The sequence below is a fragment of the Neolamprologus multifasciatus genome, chromosome 17, assembly GCF_963576455.1.
Source record: "Neolamprologus multifasciatus chromosome 17, fNeoMul1.2, whole genome shotgun sequence".
Taxonomy (NCBI): domain Eukaryota; kingdom Metazoa; phylum Chordata; class Actinopteri; order Cichliformes; family Cichlidae; genus Neolamprologus; species Neolamprologus multifasciatus.
The window spans coordinates 28352995-28368709 of NC_140455.1; the positions used below are offsets into that span (position 1 = coordinate 28352995).

Sequence of the window (15715 nt, forward strand, 5' to 3'; positions counted from 1 at the left end):
CTGTCGCTAACTAGTGCTCATGTTACCACTGGTGGGTCATATGACTGCATGTTGTAATAGTCTCTTGACACTTTCTCAGAAGAAGTCAGAGTATTAAGCATATTTTCACAAATCCCCACATGCATGATCTAATTACAGAGCTACAAAATACTGACGAGAACTTACGTGTGAATTATCATCATTGCTCTTACCAGTCACCCAAATATCTGTCTCTTATGCCCATATGCTGGTTGTTGTACATATTACCTTGTTACCGTGACTACATACGTGTGGGGGGTTAGCAGTGGGACATGGTTTCCTGTGTCACTGTTAATAACCGAACCCTGGTAACTGGCATAGAATATTGATAGAGAGGAAAATGGCCCCAAGCAGATCTTTGCTTCATTAGCGAAGACTAGGGAGACGGAAGCAGGAGAGTTCACAGTAGCTGGAGGAGGAGAGAGAAGGGACATGAGAGTGGAAAGGGGTAAGGGCTGGGTGGTAATGGTGGGGGTGGCAAAGAAACAAAAAGCCAAGTGAAGTTGAGTACAATGCTGCTAACGCAAGAGGAAGCAAAGCAGAAAGGAGAAAAGGTGTTAGGAAGGATGGAGAATGGATTACAGACCAGAGGAAATTGCTTTAAATCATATGTGGTTTCTAACAGCTTTCAGAAACCAAAGATATTGAATCACTCAGTACATGAGTGACCATGAAACAGTTCCCGTAACAAATAGAAAAGCAGTTATGTCATTCTTTCCTGGAAGAGTGGCAATTCATTATACAGTGTATAGCTGAAGTGACCCTTTAAAGGTCTGAGGCGGGAGTCTGACCTCCACTTGTGGGTACCAATCAAGGTCCCAGGATGTTACAACAATAACAATCGCAATGAATCAGCAAGAAAAATAAGACCAAAAAGAAATGCATCTCGCTAATCTTCTCCTTTTTTTCTTCCCCGTCTGATCCATCTCTCCTGCACCCTCTCTCCTTGCCTCTTACCCTCTCTCTCCCTGTGTGTCCCTGTTGGAGCACAGTGTTTGTTTAATGCGGTGTCGCCATGGTTACCCGTCTGCCACACTGAGGTAATGTCGTTAATCATCAACTTTATCACACTGCAACCTAGACGCATGCACGCAAAGGACCAGCTATGACATTTTGCTGAAACCATCGAAGGGAGGTACACTTGCAAGAGCAATTGCACACAGTCTGAGGTGTACACTGAGGTAAATCAGTGCTTTCACAGGCAAAGACACACCTTACAAACGCTCTCCTTATTCCTCCTTTTATCCATCTATCTCGCTTTATGAGAATCTCTTTTGGTTGACATGACAACAGACAGGCGATGTCGCGCCTCCTATTCTGATGACATCACTACAGGCGCCAAGCCAATCCCCAAAAAAGCTCCCCATCATCTCCTCTCTTTCTCCCTCTCTTTCTCTTTCTCTGGGACATATTGATCTGGAATACTAATCACAGATGCAAAGCGGACATGAAAGAGGGGAGGTAAAAGGTGAGGAGACGAGATGAAAAAAAGAAGAAGAAGAGAGGAATGTAAGAGAAGAGAGGGAGAAAGACGAATAGCTACACTAACATCTGAACTACTGCCATGCCCACTATCTCCCCTCGGCTGTCTGAAATGGAGTGTGTGTTCCATACTCGGTGACTTTGGTATAAATCACAGGCACACACATGTAGAATCAATTTGTTGAATCCATTTTTGCAAGGAGAATGTTAAGTCGTTTTGCATTCTCTGCGAGTTCTTGTGACTGGGATTGCCTACTACGATATGTTTTTTGTCTATGGTAAACAAAAAACATGATGGGCAAGTGTGAAATAGATCATTCATTTCCAAGAATATTTAAAATGACAAAGTACGCCCTGCACTTCCATTGCTATTAATGACATGAACATTAAGGAAACAACAGCGAAGATCCTTTTACTTGAGAGATGAGACCATAGACTGTATAAAAAGATGGACATAGGCATTGTGACATCACCCATTAGTAAGAACGCCTAATTGCTTTTTGACCATTCCCTTCTTGCTTTTTTTTAAACAACATGTGGTAATAGGTTCCACTGCCACTGACAAGCTAGTGTGTCTATTGCATACCTAAATGTCCATCTTTTGACAGTGAAGGGCTACATTCATGCTAATCAGTTAACCAACCCTGCCTTGAATTACTCTTTAAACCTCTACTGTGGAAAGCAATCATTAGCTAAAGATGTGAGGCACGTTCAGTCATCCCAGAAAGGAAATCCCAGAAAGCTTTGCTAGAAGCTAGATTATGTTCATCTGGACATTGCATTTTCTCCAACTGAAAATACAAAGTCCAGATGAACAGAATTTTCTTTCTGGGATTTATACAGTTACAACATTTATTGTTGGCTAACTCAGAGCAGAAAAATGTATATAGGCCACGTCAGCGGTCCCCAACCCCTGGGTCACAGACCAGTACAGGTCCGTGAGTCGTTTGGTACTGGTCCGCAAGAGTTGAAGCTTGGGTGTGAAATTCATGGTTTTCTGGGTTTTTCTCGGTTTTAGCATTTTTTTTTTATTGTTTTTATTGTTAACTCAGTTTCCCTGGGTCTTTTCTCATGTGTTATGAATAAATCTTCTCATTTTTTTGGTACCGGTACTGGTTTTATTTTGTTGTATTTATCCGGGACACCTTAAAGGCCGGTCCGTGAAAATATTGTCGGACATAAACTGATCCGTGGCGCAAAAAAGGTTGGGGACCGCTGGGCTACGTACTTGTCCATTTATCATAAAATTAATACTCTTTCATGAAATATATGTGAATCATGAAACCTATGAATCACATATTCTTTAGCTAAATTTTACAATTTAGCTAAAGAACAGCTCCACCAAGACCGTATGTTGGTCTATTACAGTAGCAAGGAAACAAGCTAACATTAGCCAGCCAGCTGTTACTTAGCTATGCTACATGCTACCATTTTATCTACATTTATGCTACCATTTTATCTAGATGGTGGTTAGATTGTAATGTAGATAAAATGGAAAGGTAACACTAATTAGCGGCTTAAATTATCAAAACAGGATTATGCTACATTCAGCAGCTAGAAAGTAATCCCTATTAGAAGGAAAGCTAGACAAGCTAATCTTAGCAAACATTAGCCAGGAAAAAGACAGGTCGCCATCAATTTTGATTCCAGAAGCAATAAACATCCCAACCAACCTACATAACTAAAACCTTTGAACAAACATACGCATCTATGACAGAAAAGATTTGCCAAAAGCTATTAGGTTAGGATATATTTTTAGATTTCAGTAGAGACAAAATAGGTGAAATGACTGACCCATGTACAAACACTGTTATCGACAGAGCTACAAACAATACAAAAAATCCTCAACAGTTAAACCAGCCATTTAAAACCTCGAACTATGCTGGACCTGGGTTGTTTTTTGTTTGTTTGTTTGTTTGTTTTTTAATCTCTGGAGATGGAAGTCCACGTGCACATGCATGGATACACTGTAAAAGGAGTCATTTAACAAGCCTGTTTTTGCCATTATAACTCCAGAGTGTGAAAGTGAGTCTGGTCTTTTGGGAAGTGGACTGCTCTCTGTCTCTCTGTAATACACACACTCTCTCACACACACATACAGTGGTCTGTGGGGAAGTGGTCCATAGAGCACACACATCAAGACTGGCCTAGATAGATGGGATGGCAGGACACACACACACACACATAACAGCTTCTTCTCTTTTACACACATAGAAAGTCAAGGACACTCTTATGGCCTATATAGTTGGATCATTTCATACCAGAACACCTTACCCTTGTCTTATATATGAAAAGGAGTCGGGGGGGAACGGAGACACACACACACACACACACACACACACAAGTGGCACAAGGAAGATAGAATGATGGGATGAAACCACTAAATAAAATAGAGGGGCCACTGGAGTGTGAAAGAAGAGAGAAAGAGAGATGAATTGTTGCAGGATTTTCTCAAGATTCGCCTTCTAACCTTAGTTTCATCCTCTCCAATCCTACCCTAATCTCTGCAGAGAGAGTTGATGAAAAGAACAGAGTCACTGGCGACTCGACAAAATAACTGGAATAAAGTAACAGAATAGAAATAAACAGAAAGGATAAGAACACAGATGTGAATTCACGCATGGATAATAAACCCTGTTGTTTTTTGTTTTTTTAAGAAATCTACTTGGGTGATGCATGTTGCCAGTACAGTAACCAGTGCATTTGCTAATGACAAGTCTCATATAAGACATTTCTTTAAAAAACACTATAAACCAGCATCAACAGAGGCTTAAAAGGGCAACTCTTTTTTACTGTCAGTGTGTGACCAGTTATAATATAATGTCTTCTCGGTCCTCAGAAAGAAGGCGTTTTTTGATCATTTTAAGTGTTTAGAGATCATGAGAACTCAATGTGGCCAAGAACTAAAAGTCAAACTATTACTGCTGCTGCTTTCATTGAAACGTTTAATTTTTTTTTACCTTAGCCCTCAAAGCGCCGTGACTTTGTGGCCATTCAAAAATATATAAATAAACTGCTCCATTAAATTTGAGACTGCATGTCTTAATAGTGTATTTTCCATAAATTTAAAGGTAGAGTGGGCTATCTACCAATCAGAAGGTTGGCTATTCAATCCCCAGTTTCTCTAGTCTCCATGTCAAAGAATGGGGGAAAAAAAACATCTGGACTTTAAGTTGCTTGAAGATGTTTCACCTCTCATCCGAGAAGCTTCTTCAGTTCTGAAGATGAAAGGTGAAACATCTTCAAGCAACTTAAAGAAGTCCAGACACTTTTCTTTCCAAGCTCCTTAGACTACGATGACCAGGATGACTGAGAACCTTCACAGACAAGAATCCCTGAAGATATTGAATCCCAAGTTGCCCCTTATGCATCCTTTCGAGTCTGAGTGTGGGTGAATGTTAGGTAAAAGCACATATGCACAGAAAACAGCACTTGGGTGAATGACGAAGAAGAAGGACATGATGAAGAAGGAAGAAGGACAGCGCTTTGAGTGCTAATAGAATAGAAGAGCACTGTATAAGTACAACAGTCTTTAACAGGCTTTATTATTATCTTGGGCATGTAAATCTAAGAACTTACCAGAATGGCAGTCATTCTGATAAGTTCATTTCCTAACCTCTCATTAGTGATGCTGCACAAATAATTTTAAAAACACTGGGGCGAGACATTAACATTAGTGCTAAATATGATTTAGAATATGTTGAGTTTTGGAAATGGAAATGGTGTTGTTTAGAACAAGATGACCTCTGTCAACCAACAGCCCTTTGTGCTTCCAAGCTGAGGTGTTACTTAACCTTTGCCAGTCTTGCTGCATAATAGAAAAAGTAAAAGAGTGAATTTTGTGCCCCGGGCTACACAACAGGCTTTTGTCACCTGTGACTCTTAGCTGCAAGAAGTGATCTGACAGCTTTTGGCCCAAGACCAAAAAAACAAAAAGGAAAAGAAAAAGAAAAAAAAATGCACATCTACAAACACCCAGAGGCAGGTAAATACATATACATGCAAATACACACAAAGACTTGCATCATGCCACTCTTAGGTTTATCTGTCTTGTCTGGGTGCCGCCACCAAGCGGGGTGATGCACTCACAGAGGAAAGTGTGTGTTTACGTGTAGATGCCCATGGTGACAGCTTCTCTTTAGGGCAGCTTTTCACCTATGACAAGCCCACCAGAGGCCTGACTAACTAGACTTTCTGGAACTGGGAGCATGACAAAAACACATGAGTGCAAATCCTCTGTGCTTTTAAAGCTCACTTCCTGAGAGTCAAACATTCCCCGCAACATCTGCAAGATGAATACAAGATGCAATGAATGAATAAATAAGCATTTATGGTATGTTTTCTTAAGGGTGATGTACTTTTTCTTATATCAATAGGAGCTAATAATAGAGGAACACATTATAGCATAGAATTCAATTTGCTGCAATGCACTGATTGAATAATGGAAAATCACTAGCAGCTTGTTGGGGAAAAAGAGACCTTAATCCAAATCTTCATTTTAACCAAATGCTTTGTTTTCTGCCGGGACACTCGTGAACAACTGGAATCATTAATTCAATTATTCAATTTGAAAGAAGAAAAATGTAGCAAAACTGGATTCACTGGTTTGACTATAGAAACACAAGCTCAAAAATTTAACATGCTGCAGAAATTTGTGGATCTGTGCCTTCTGTACCATTATTCTATCTTAAACATTCTCTTTCTTTAATTCTTTTCCTCCTGCTAAGGCCCTACCTTCTTAAATTGGCCTTAAGTAAAATAAATGATAAAGGGCTGGTGTGTTTTATGTCTGGTGAATCACAAGTGCATGCCTGCATAACACAGTCGGGACCACTGCTGGCGCACACATATGTGATCAGTGTATATTTGAGCACGCAGGGTCAGAATCTCTAATGTGGACAGTGGTTTCATCATCCCTGCAGATTACACAGCTCCGCCTCACGTCTGAACACTCAGCTGGAAACAGGGAAAGACTGCTCTTATACTGCAGATGCACACGGCGTAAGTCCTTCCTTCAATGCGAGTGTGAACAGTTGACACTTCATGCTGGTGCACTCAAGTGTAACATAGGTCAAAGTTGGGTGTGATCTGGCAAGCCGTAGTTAAACTTGTCACCGGGTGTCAGAATAGGAGAAATGCAGCATGTGAAATGAAAACATGGATGTTATTTACAAATATAGTTGCTTTGTTAAACAGAAAGAAACTAGTCGACATGTCACTCCATTTGATTAGATTATGATAGTCATAAATGTGAAGTATAGCAACTGAAATAATCTCAGCATCAAGTGTGCACATTTGCAACACATCATGGACACTACTGTTTCTCTAAAGGCTGTCAAAACTTAAAGTATTTCATTGCATTTGTTATTGCAATAAGCTATTAGAATCTGTATGGCTGAGCCAAAACTGAACACTTTGTGTTATTTGACTTGACAGATTTCTGCTGCGATTTGTCATCTGGGTTCATTGGTGAAGGCCATGAACCAATCATCAATTAGTAGCTCTTTGTAAAACTATAGCTCACTTGGTTGAACAGGTGACCTGCATGCCAAATGGTTCAGTTTTCTGTCCACGTATTTTCCTCCTAATATAGTCCTATCCAATAATGCCAAACAATACCCCAAAAAACAATAATACCAAAAGAAATTGAGCAAATTTACTGACTACCGAGGGGTTACTGACAAGTAGAATTAAATGAAAATAACACAATAATACTGAAAAAGGTGTTTACACTGCATAATCTAAATGGTGATGAAAGAGTGCGGCACGCAAATGTTTCATAAATAATGATATCATATCGCTGAGTGTTTTGTTCCCATAAATATTTGATGCTATAGGCAATAGTTTGAGGCGAGTTCTCGGGAACTTTAGGCACATCATTTCGCAAACCACACTGCTGTGTCTCAACAGACTATAAAAAGCCCCTTCTTAATTTAAATTCCTGCCATTTTCATGTTGGTTGGAGTTAATGTGTTTCTTGAAGTGAAGACAAAATGACAGCCGTGACGTGCGCTGGCATTGTTGACTGTCATAAACAGTAAAAGGATGACGTCAGGTGGAAGTTCACGGTGCTGCACGCTTAAAGCATCACCATCATCCCCTTTGTTCTTCTAGTGTCATTTTGTGGATTTTGATAGCTAAGAAAGCACCAGACTTATCAAAACGTGCACGCCCTTCTTCCTCGTACATACAAAACACCACAGGGTTGGACAAGCTAAGATTAATGTCAATGTCTAGCTGTTGTCAAGTACCAGGAGCAAATCCTGGTATTGCTGCTGAATGATCTGCTTCACTTTTAAAATACAATGACGTTAGATTGAGGCAGATACTATGGTCTCCCCTCTCACGTGGAAATCATTTAAAGTGGGAACAATATAAGGCTGAGGTTGGAAACGGGGTGGAAAGACAATTTCCTCTAACATCAGGTTACTAATTTGGACAGAGTAAATTCTCAGAAAGCTCCAGTAGTAACATGATCCACCGCTCCGGTGTTTCCTCTAAAATAAGGCAAAACGTTCCTGCTTCACAGAGGATATCCTGCTTTCTACTTTATTAAAGCTGATTTTAAATGTCGGCTGACAAAACTTACACAATCTAAAAAGAAATCTCCACAGTCAACCTTTCAAGCACACACCTTTCTTAAAGCAATACACAATATAAATATCAAGTCATGAGTGCACAAAGAACGGGCTAGCGGTTATCAAAACATCCGTGTGGCTACGGGGAAAGCTCTTACTGCATATACATTAGAGCAACAGGCCAGTTGCATACTTGTTAGTGCACTGACTTGTGGTTTATCTACTTTGTGTTGAGTAGTGTGTGTGTTGATCTTATAGGCAGAGCACCCCCATTGGGGCAATAAAGAGTGTTTTCTATCTTGCTTTTCTGTGGTTATATCTACAGCAAATGCTATCAAGCCTTACAGTAAACGCAGGCAGATGGACCGATTATTTCACAGAAGAAAGGAAACGTATTAAACCTCGTGAACTAAAACCAAATGGATAGCGGATTGATTGGAGGGTGGGTCGGGTTGGGGTTGAGAGCAAATGAGAGAATTCAAAGTAATTTCTCTACAGGCAGAAATTCTTTAGAAACTGCGAGATAGAGAGAGAAAAAAGCTGAAAAATCGAAAGAGGCAAATGTATGGCAGATCATGAATGACAGACTGCTCCCGACTCTTCTCTCACTTCTTCATCATAGAGGAGGCAAACACACCCAAAGACAAAGTTGCATACAGCTCCTCAGCAGTGGAGGCGTTAAACACACATGGGTGCTGTAGATCCTTGGTGATGCTGCAGGCATCACATGAAACATAGACTTGGCACATAAGACTGAAATATAAATTTTAACCAGTTTCCATGTCCATGCAAGAGCCTAGATGTGACTTAAATGTGGAATACGTTATAATTAAGTCCCTCCCACTATGTCCCAATAGGCCTGCAGCTCTTATGTTTAGTGTAGAATTGGTTTTGTATAAATCTTTCTTGAAAGCACATAGAAGTGCATATAATGCTTTGCAGGGATGTTTTATCATTAAATTCATCTAAGGTGGGAAAATACTTTCACTGCCACATAATCAATTGTGCATTCATGACATACATCAACACAATCTGTGGAAAATTCCTGCAAGAAAATTGAAGAATCTAACCACAACGCCGTTATTGAAGCACTAATCCTCAGTGAAGCTTTAGGGAACTTTGATAGTCAAACAGCGGCCAATAAGTTGAGGGTTAGCTAAGGTGAAGCATCTGAGACGGAGAACTTGCAGTCAAAAAGAGGGAGCGCGGTGAAGAGTAGAGAGCGCAGAAGATGCTACAGGTCCGTATTCATTATTTCCGCTGGTGGCTTCAGCCAGATCAATAGAATAGGAGGCTGTGTGTGTATGTGTGTCTGTGTATGGGTTTGCATCAGAGAGGTAAGACACATGTCCAAACACAGACGCATACACACACTGAGGCAGCCAAGCAGGCACAATGCATGTAGGCAGTCAGCCAGTTGCAAATGCACACTCTCACACACACATACCCTCACAAAACACACTCAGTGCTGCCGGTGTTGGCATATTGTCCCACCAGAAATGAAGACTGAGGCCCGATAGCACTAAGAGCAGAGGACAGCCTCTGGATAGATTTCCAATACCCAACCAGAGGCTTAAGCAAGACAGAGTCACGGATAATCCTCCCTCCTTCTCCTCCTCCAACTGTGCTCCATCAGTTCTTGTTCTCCCTCGGCCCCAGCCCTGTCCCCTAACCTGTGATGCTCACTATTTTTCATGGTCGTTCCATCCCTTTATTCCCTTCTCCTACAGCTCCGTTTCTTCTCTCCATTGCCTGCTCCTCTACGATCCCTCTGTTTCAATGCCAGGCAGTGCTCTTTCTCCATCCCTCCTTTCCAGCTCTGCTCTCCACTCTCTCAGTCTTGCTTCTCTTTTATCACCTTTAATGCAATCTGTCATTCCATTCTCTAATTTCTCCTTCGATCCCCCCACCCCTCTTTTCCTACCGTCTTTCTTTTGTCTTTCAGATGGAGTTTTACGTTAAGCGCAGCTGCTGATGAGTCACATCCTTAAGTTAAAGCCATTATACTCTCTAAAATGCTAATATAAGCTTCTTTAATGCTAGTTGGCCTTTAATCGCTCATTACATCCTCCACTACAACATTACAACCTCGCTGTGACTAACACGTCCTCGCACACACATCCTGTCAACAATAAGCTGACTCTATGATTCTATACTACTCTTGTAAAGCCTGAATTAATTGTAGTAAGAGAGAAGTTTCCAGATGTTTTTGTCTGTGACCCTATAATATAAAGCAATACCTATTTGCAAGCCCACAGCTCATTTTAGAGAAATTCTATTTAAGAGTTATTTTGAATTATCATTTGGTAACTGGCAAATCAGGGTTTTTTTTCAAAACCCAAGGTGGTTTTGCTGAACTTCCAGATTTAAGGGATTCTGAAGCGCAGTACAAAATTATAGGGGCTCTTCAACAATCTGATGCACTGCTTAATATTTCTGCTAGTATCCCCTCTAAAAATCAGAAAACATATCTGGGTTAAACTGGCTCAATCTTTGCAAAAGACTTTCAGAAGACTGCTTCACCATCTAGTGCTCCTTAGTTTATGTCATTCCTGTTCGGACCACTTACATTTACACATGCCTACACAGAGTAAAAACATCAGCTTCAGTGTCAAACTGACCAAAGGTTTATGTCAAGAGTCATCACTGGTGCTGGGTCTCTCTGACCCAAAGCCTGCAGTTCATCCATTTTCTTCAGTTTATCCAATTCAGGGTCATGGCAGGGCTGGAGCCCATCCCAGCTGTCAGAGGACAAGAGGCAGGGTACAGCCTGTACAGGTCTCCAGTGTGTCACAAGGTTAACACAGAGATGCTCACATTCACACCTACAGCCAACCTAACATGCATGTAATTGGACCGTGGGAGAAAGCCGGAGTAACAAAGTAAGCATATGGCCATCTTTTCATTAAAACATTTAGTAAATTATCAATTACTAAACACAATTTACAATGGTGAAACAGCGCAGTGACCACCAGGAATAGACTCTCAGATAACGTTTCAACACTGAATAACTGTTGGCTGCTCATCTTTTCATGACATCTAGTGTTGCTTGAAAAATACTTCCAAAATAAAAGTTGTGTCAGTATCGTAGACGCAAGTTTGCCATCAGCTCAAAATAGTTCTGAAAGTACCTCAACACTCTTGCCAAACTTTCTAACAAGATAAAGTTTGTGTTCAAGGATTCTTTTATAATATCTTTTTACTGATTACGGTGGCAAAAAGGAATATCTAAAAATATCTAAAACAATGTATAAACGTTTATGGTAACCTTTCATCCCGATGACCTAAGTGACTACATACCAATAATAATAAATTCATCATGATAGTTCAGATATGTTAAGTTCACCATGGGAAAACACAATTAAATAAATAAGATAAACATAAATGTATATATTGTAAAAAAAGCAGGCTCTGGTAACAGGAGTGGAGTGTAGAGTGGACATTGTGTGGCTGTCTGTTCATAACTCTTTCACAACCAAATTAGTTGCTTCTATATGCTTCTATTTTCTTTATCACAATAACTAATCTGTAGTTCTTCCTCTATCTGACTGGACCACTACAGTACTGGAAACAGAGTTATTATTGCAGCATATAGAGCTCCGTTTTTCCCGACATACAGCAGCCCGGTTTGATCGTGTGAGATAATGATGCTGGGCTGCAGTTGAATGCAAATGGAAAAATTGCAAAAGATTTAAAAAAATAAAAAAAACATAACAAACCCTTGTTGGTTTAAATAAAGGTTTGAACACACATGCAGCAGTTTTGACTTATTTAATCCTCTCAGCCACAGCACTGAATTATTGAAGGTGATTATGTCCTGTGTAAATCACTGCTCGGAAGGATGACCCTGTCTCTATATTCTCATGTAGCTCACAGACGTAGACTCAAACATGTCGTATTCCTGAGCCACAGCCATCCTATGTAAAGTGTTGGGGGATAACTAGCAAGGTTTGACCTTTTTTTATTGTTTTTTTTTAATCTACTGTGTTTGTGTTTGCTGCTTGAAATGTATGTCTTTAAAGAACAAAAAAGTTTAATGTTTAAAAGGTTGTTTGTTTGTTTTTTGTTTTTTTAAATCAAATGTATCTAGGATTATTTCTTCAAGTTGCAGTGACTGAAGATGTGATACAAGGCCCAACATTAGCTGATTTTTCCTTACTGTGGATGAAAGCAGGTTTTAAAAAAGAATAATGCAAACTAACATAAAGGGATCACAAAGTTAATTATGACTCGTATTATTTTTAAATGACACTTTTCACGTTGCAAAACACTGTTGAATAATTGATTTCTGTTCATTTTATCACACCAAGAATTCAATTCCACCAATATTGAGCAACAACTGGTTTGGGTAACAGCTGACTGGCGCCTAATTGCCCAGATTTCCATCTATGTCAAGCACACTGATTGATGCCTTAGCTTCCTTAGCAGCTACTCTGCCCCTGTGGATTCTAATTAAAACACGTCTGGAAGAAATGCCTGATTAGTTTTTGCCCTTTTTTTTAAATAAAGCAACAACTTTACCACCTGCAGCTAATCTGACTTCTCAATAGGTACCTTGATTCATCTGGATTTTCTTTAATTACGTTTATTGTCATTGAGTCTAGCAAACCTAAAGCCAGTCTAAGCCTCCTTGTTAGTCCTGCATAGGAACTGAAGATTTTTTTAAACCTGCTGTTGCATAGCTCCACTTCTACTTAAAAACCTCTGCTTACGTCTGTAAGTGAGAAACAACCTTAAAAACGTCAGTGCAGGGGTTTAGCAAATCGAGTCAAGTCATTAGAGAGTGAGGTGAACTGGCAGATGGCCAACACCACTGGGTAACAATTGCAAATCAATTAATATCCCCTAACGGAGGTATCATGCCTCCAGCACAATGCCCACAGGGAAAATCAACTTGCTGATTACACAGCTAAAAACTGCTGCTGTAATAAGTATGCATGCCTCTGTGTGTGAATACTTGTGCGCGTGTGCATCTCTACAATAACTAGAGATTCCACAGGTGTTTGTTTGTTTCCCAGCCCCGTCGGTCACACGTGCATTGCAGCAACAGGTCTGTATGTGCCTCAGTGCGAGAGTGTACTTTCACAACTCACTCAAAAGAGTCCTTAAAACTGAGATTATGCAGTAAAGATGATCATCAACTCTGAATTACAGGGTAGGTCTAAAGATGCACGCTAATCGATGAAGGAAGGAGAATGTCAGATCTGGTGTTAGATGTCAGGAACTGTAAACTAAAGTTTCACATATCGACTGGTCTGAGACTTGTCTTTTCTTTCAGGTCCATCGATAAAGAGAAGAGAGGTCAGGGTTGGATGGAGAGGAGGGGCAGGAAGGGCTTAACTGTGGTTATTGTTAAATCCGAACTGCCGTAACTTAGCCAAAGCATGATGTCTGTTATAGCTACGCTGCATGAGGCTGCTGTCATCTTTCATGTGTGGAACACTCGTTAAGTGGCCCCTAAAATATATCCACCTCCCTCCCCATCCACTTAACCCTTCTTAACAAATGACAACTACAGATAATAGCACATAATTTAATATGGTTTCTATGACTTTGACCCATACATGCAAATGATTCATTCAGCATTAAAAAAACAAACAAAAAACAAATGACTAGAGTAGAGCAGGATATAAAGAATGCTATCTCAGCGTCGATGTCTTTGTAATTCTTTAATTGCTGTCATGTAGCTGTCAATAGACCAATGAAGGATGAACTGTCCGTGGTGCTGAAACCACCACCCACATGTGCAGCCTGAGATAAGTATGCTAAATCCAAAAATAACAGGGCCCAAAAATTCACTTAGGTTTCTCTAATAGAGTTTAAAAGTCTTAATCTGACTCTTTTTTTTAATGTTTAAACCTGAAAAGGTTGTTACAAGGTTTACCTTCACTTTTACAAGTGAAGTCATAAATCAATCTCCATCAGAAAAAGCTGACATGACTGTTAAACTGTGCTGTATCCATGTGCTGTTGACTTGTCCTAAAGTAAAACACATTTTGCAGAGTTCGCATGCTACACTTTTAGACAGCATTATGCACAGTGACCCACAAGATAACAAGTGACGCCTAATCATGAAAAGAATCACATGTGTTAAACAGCAGTTTTCTTGATCTGCTTACTCTCACTTACACCCCATGAAGCAACGATAATGATCATCTTGGTGGTGATGGTATCCATTACTTGCTTGGATATCGTTTAAAGGGGACCCAAAAAAAATCTTTTCCGTTGATAATAATGGATTAAGATGACATTGTGGCAATCAGGGCAACACTTGTCTTACAGAATGAACACACACCTGAACACACACATCATCGTGCTGTTCTGACTGTCATCAAACTAGCTTCTCAGGCTCCTGGGTAACATCCACCCTGTGGTGAGTTCCTCCTTGAAACAAACTGTTGGGGAAGGTGGCTCGATGCGACACAGATGCACGCACGGATACACTTACATAGGCTACATACATACACACACACACACACATACACCGCCACCCCTCTCCTCATCCCCTGTTGCTATGGAACCTGTCGCCAAGGAAGAGGTATGTGGTTGTGCTGGAGGTGGTGGATGAAGTCGACGACGACCACGATAATGATGATGGTCAGGAGGGTGATAATAGTGATCGGATAAATAAGGGTTAGCTGAATTGTGTGGTTCGGCTGGCCATAGGCGAATGCATTGCTGGGCTTTGCTCTCTGCAACGTGGGTGGAAGGAGCGACGCGTAATACTGCGCAATGCAAACAGAGCCTTTCCACAGTACAACAGAGCACGGCACAGGATTTCAATCCACTCTTTGCCCGCGGATTCCCGTAAACACTTGAAAACTCCTTAAGGTTGAACTTTGGGTCGTGTTTTGTGCAAAACAATCTACTGTCCTCGCTGCCATCCCAAAAATAGCACACCATCAACCCAATTCTCAGCAGACAAATAAGTCCTACAGGCCCTCCTACTGCCACCTGTCATCTCTGCGATTTTCTCTCGTGCTGCCATCAAGGAGCCCTAAGAAAACTGAAAACTTGCTTTTAAAATGTGAAAAATAAAACTAGTGATTAGGAGAAAGGGGATCGATAGTGACCGAGCTCGTTGGCAAGCGCCTTACGCCGAGTTGTGAAGTATCGTCAACATTCTGTATCTGCAGTTTAGTGTAGTTGTGCAAAATGCTGTCAGATGTTTCTTGAACAATAATATACACCGCCTACAACTGCCTGTTGGCTAAATATGACCACTGCCCACCCATTGTGCCACAGAGCTCACAGAGTTCCGGCCTGTCAAACCCACAAGCGTGGACGAAATCAAGCAAGGAAAAAAGGCCTCATCCGTATCTGTTCGCGGCTACCTGCAGCCTTCTGTTGCGTGATCATGGCACAAGTTCACTTGCTGCACAAGTGCTGCGGGCCTGCGGGGAAAGATCAAATAGACAAACTGCACACACAGAGGGGAAGTGGAGAAAAGAGAGCTGCATCTGTCCATCTGTTGAAAATGAGTGAAGAGCTACCACCCCCTTTTCCCCCTCCTTCCCTCCACCTCCTCCTTTCCCCATCCCATCCCCATTTCTAGACCACATCATAGGCTACCTACTCCCTCCCTCCTTCCCTCATGCACAGTTAGATGTTTGTTAGTTACAAATAAAAAAGGCACC

At 40.8% G+C, this 15715-nt stretch overlaps 1 protein-coding gene and 1 long non-coding RNA gene across 4 annotated transcripts in view; both read right to left on the reverse strand.

The window, feature by feature from the left end:
- Nucleotides 1–15713, reverse strand: part of LOC146499562 (uncharacterized) — a 33655-nt gene extending 17942 nt beyond the window's left edge. The window contains exons 1-2 of the long non-coding RNA XR_014870195.1: nucleotides 12238–15713; nucleotides 1–12060 (exon numbers count right to left, since the gene is read on the reverse strand). The exon at nucleotides 1–12060 is cut by the window's left edge and continues 17942 nt beyond it. This is a non-coding gene — a long non-coding RNA (uncharacterized LOC146499562). The remainder of the gene's footprint in view (nucleotides 12061–12237) is intronic.
- Nucleotides 1–15715, reverse strand: part of cacna1c (calcium channel, voltage-dependent, L type, alpha 1C subunit) — a 222779-nt gene that overhangs the window by 192658 nt on the left and 14406 nt on the right. The window lies entirely within an intron of this gene.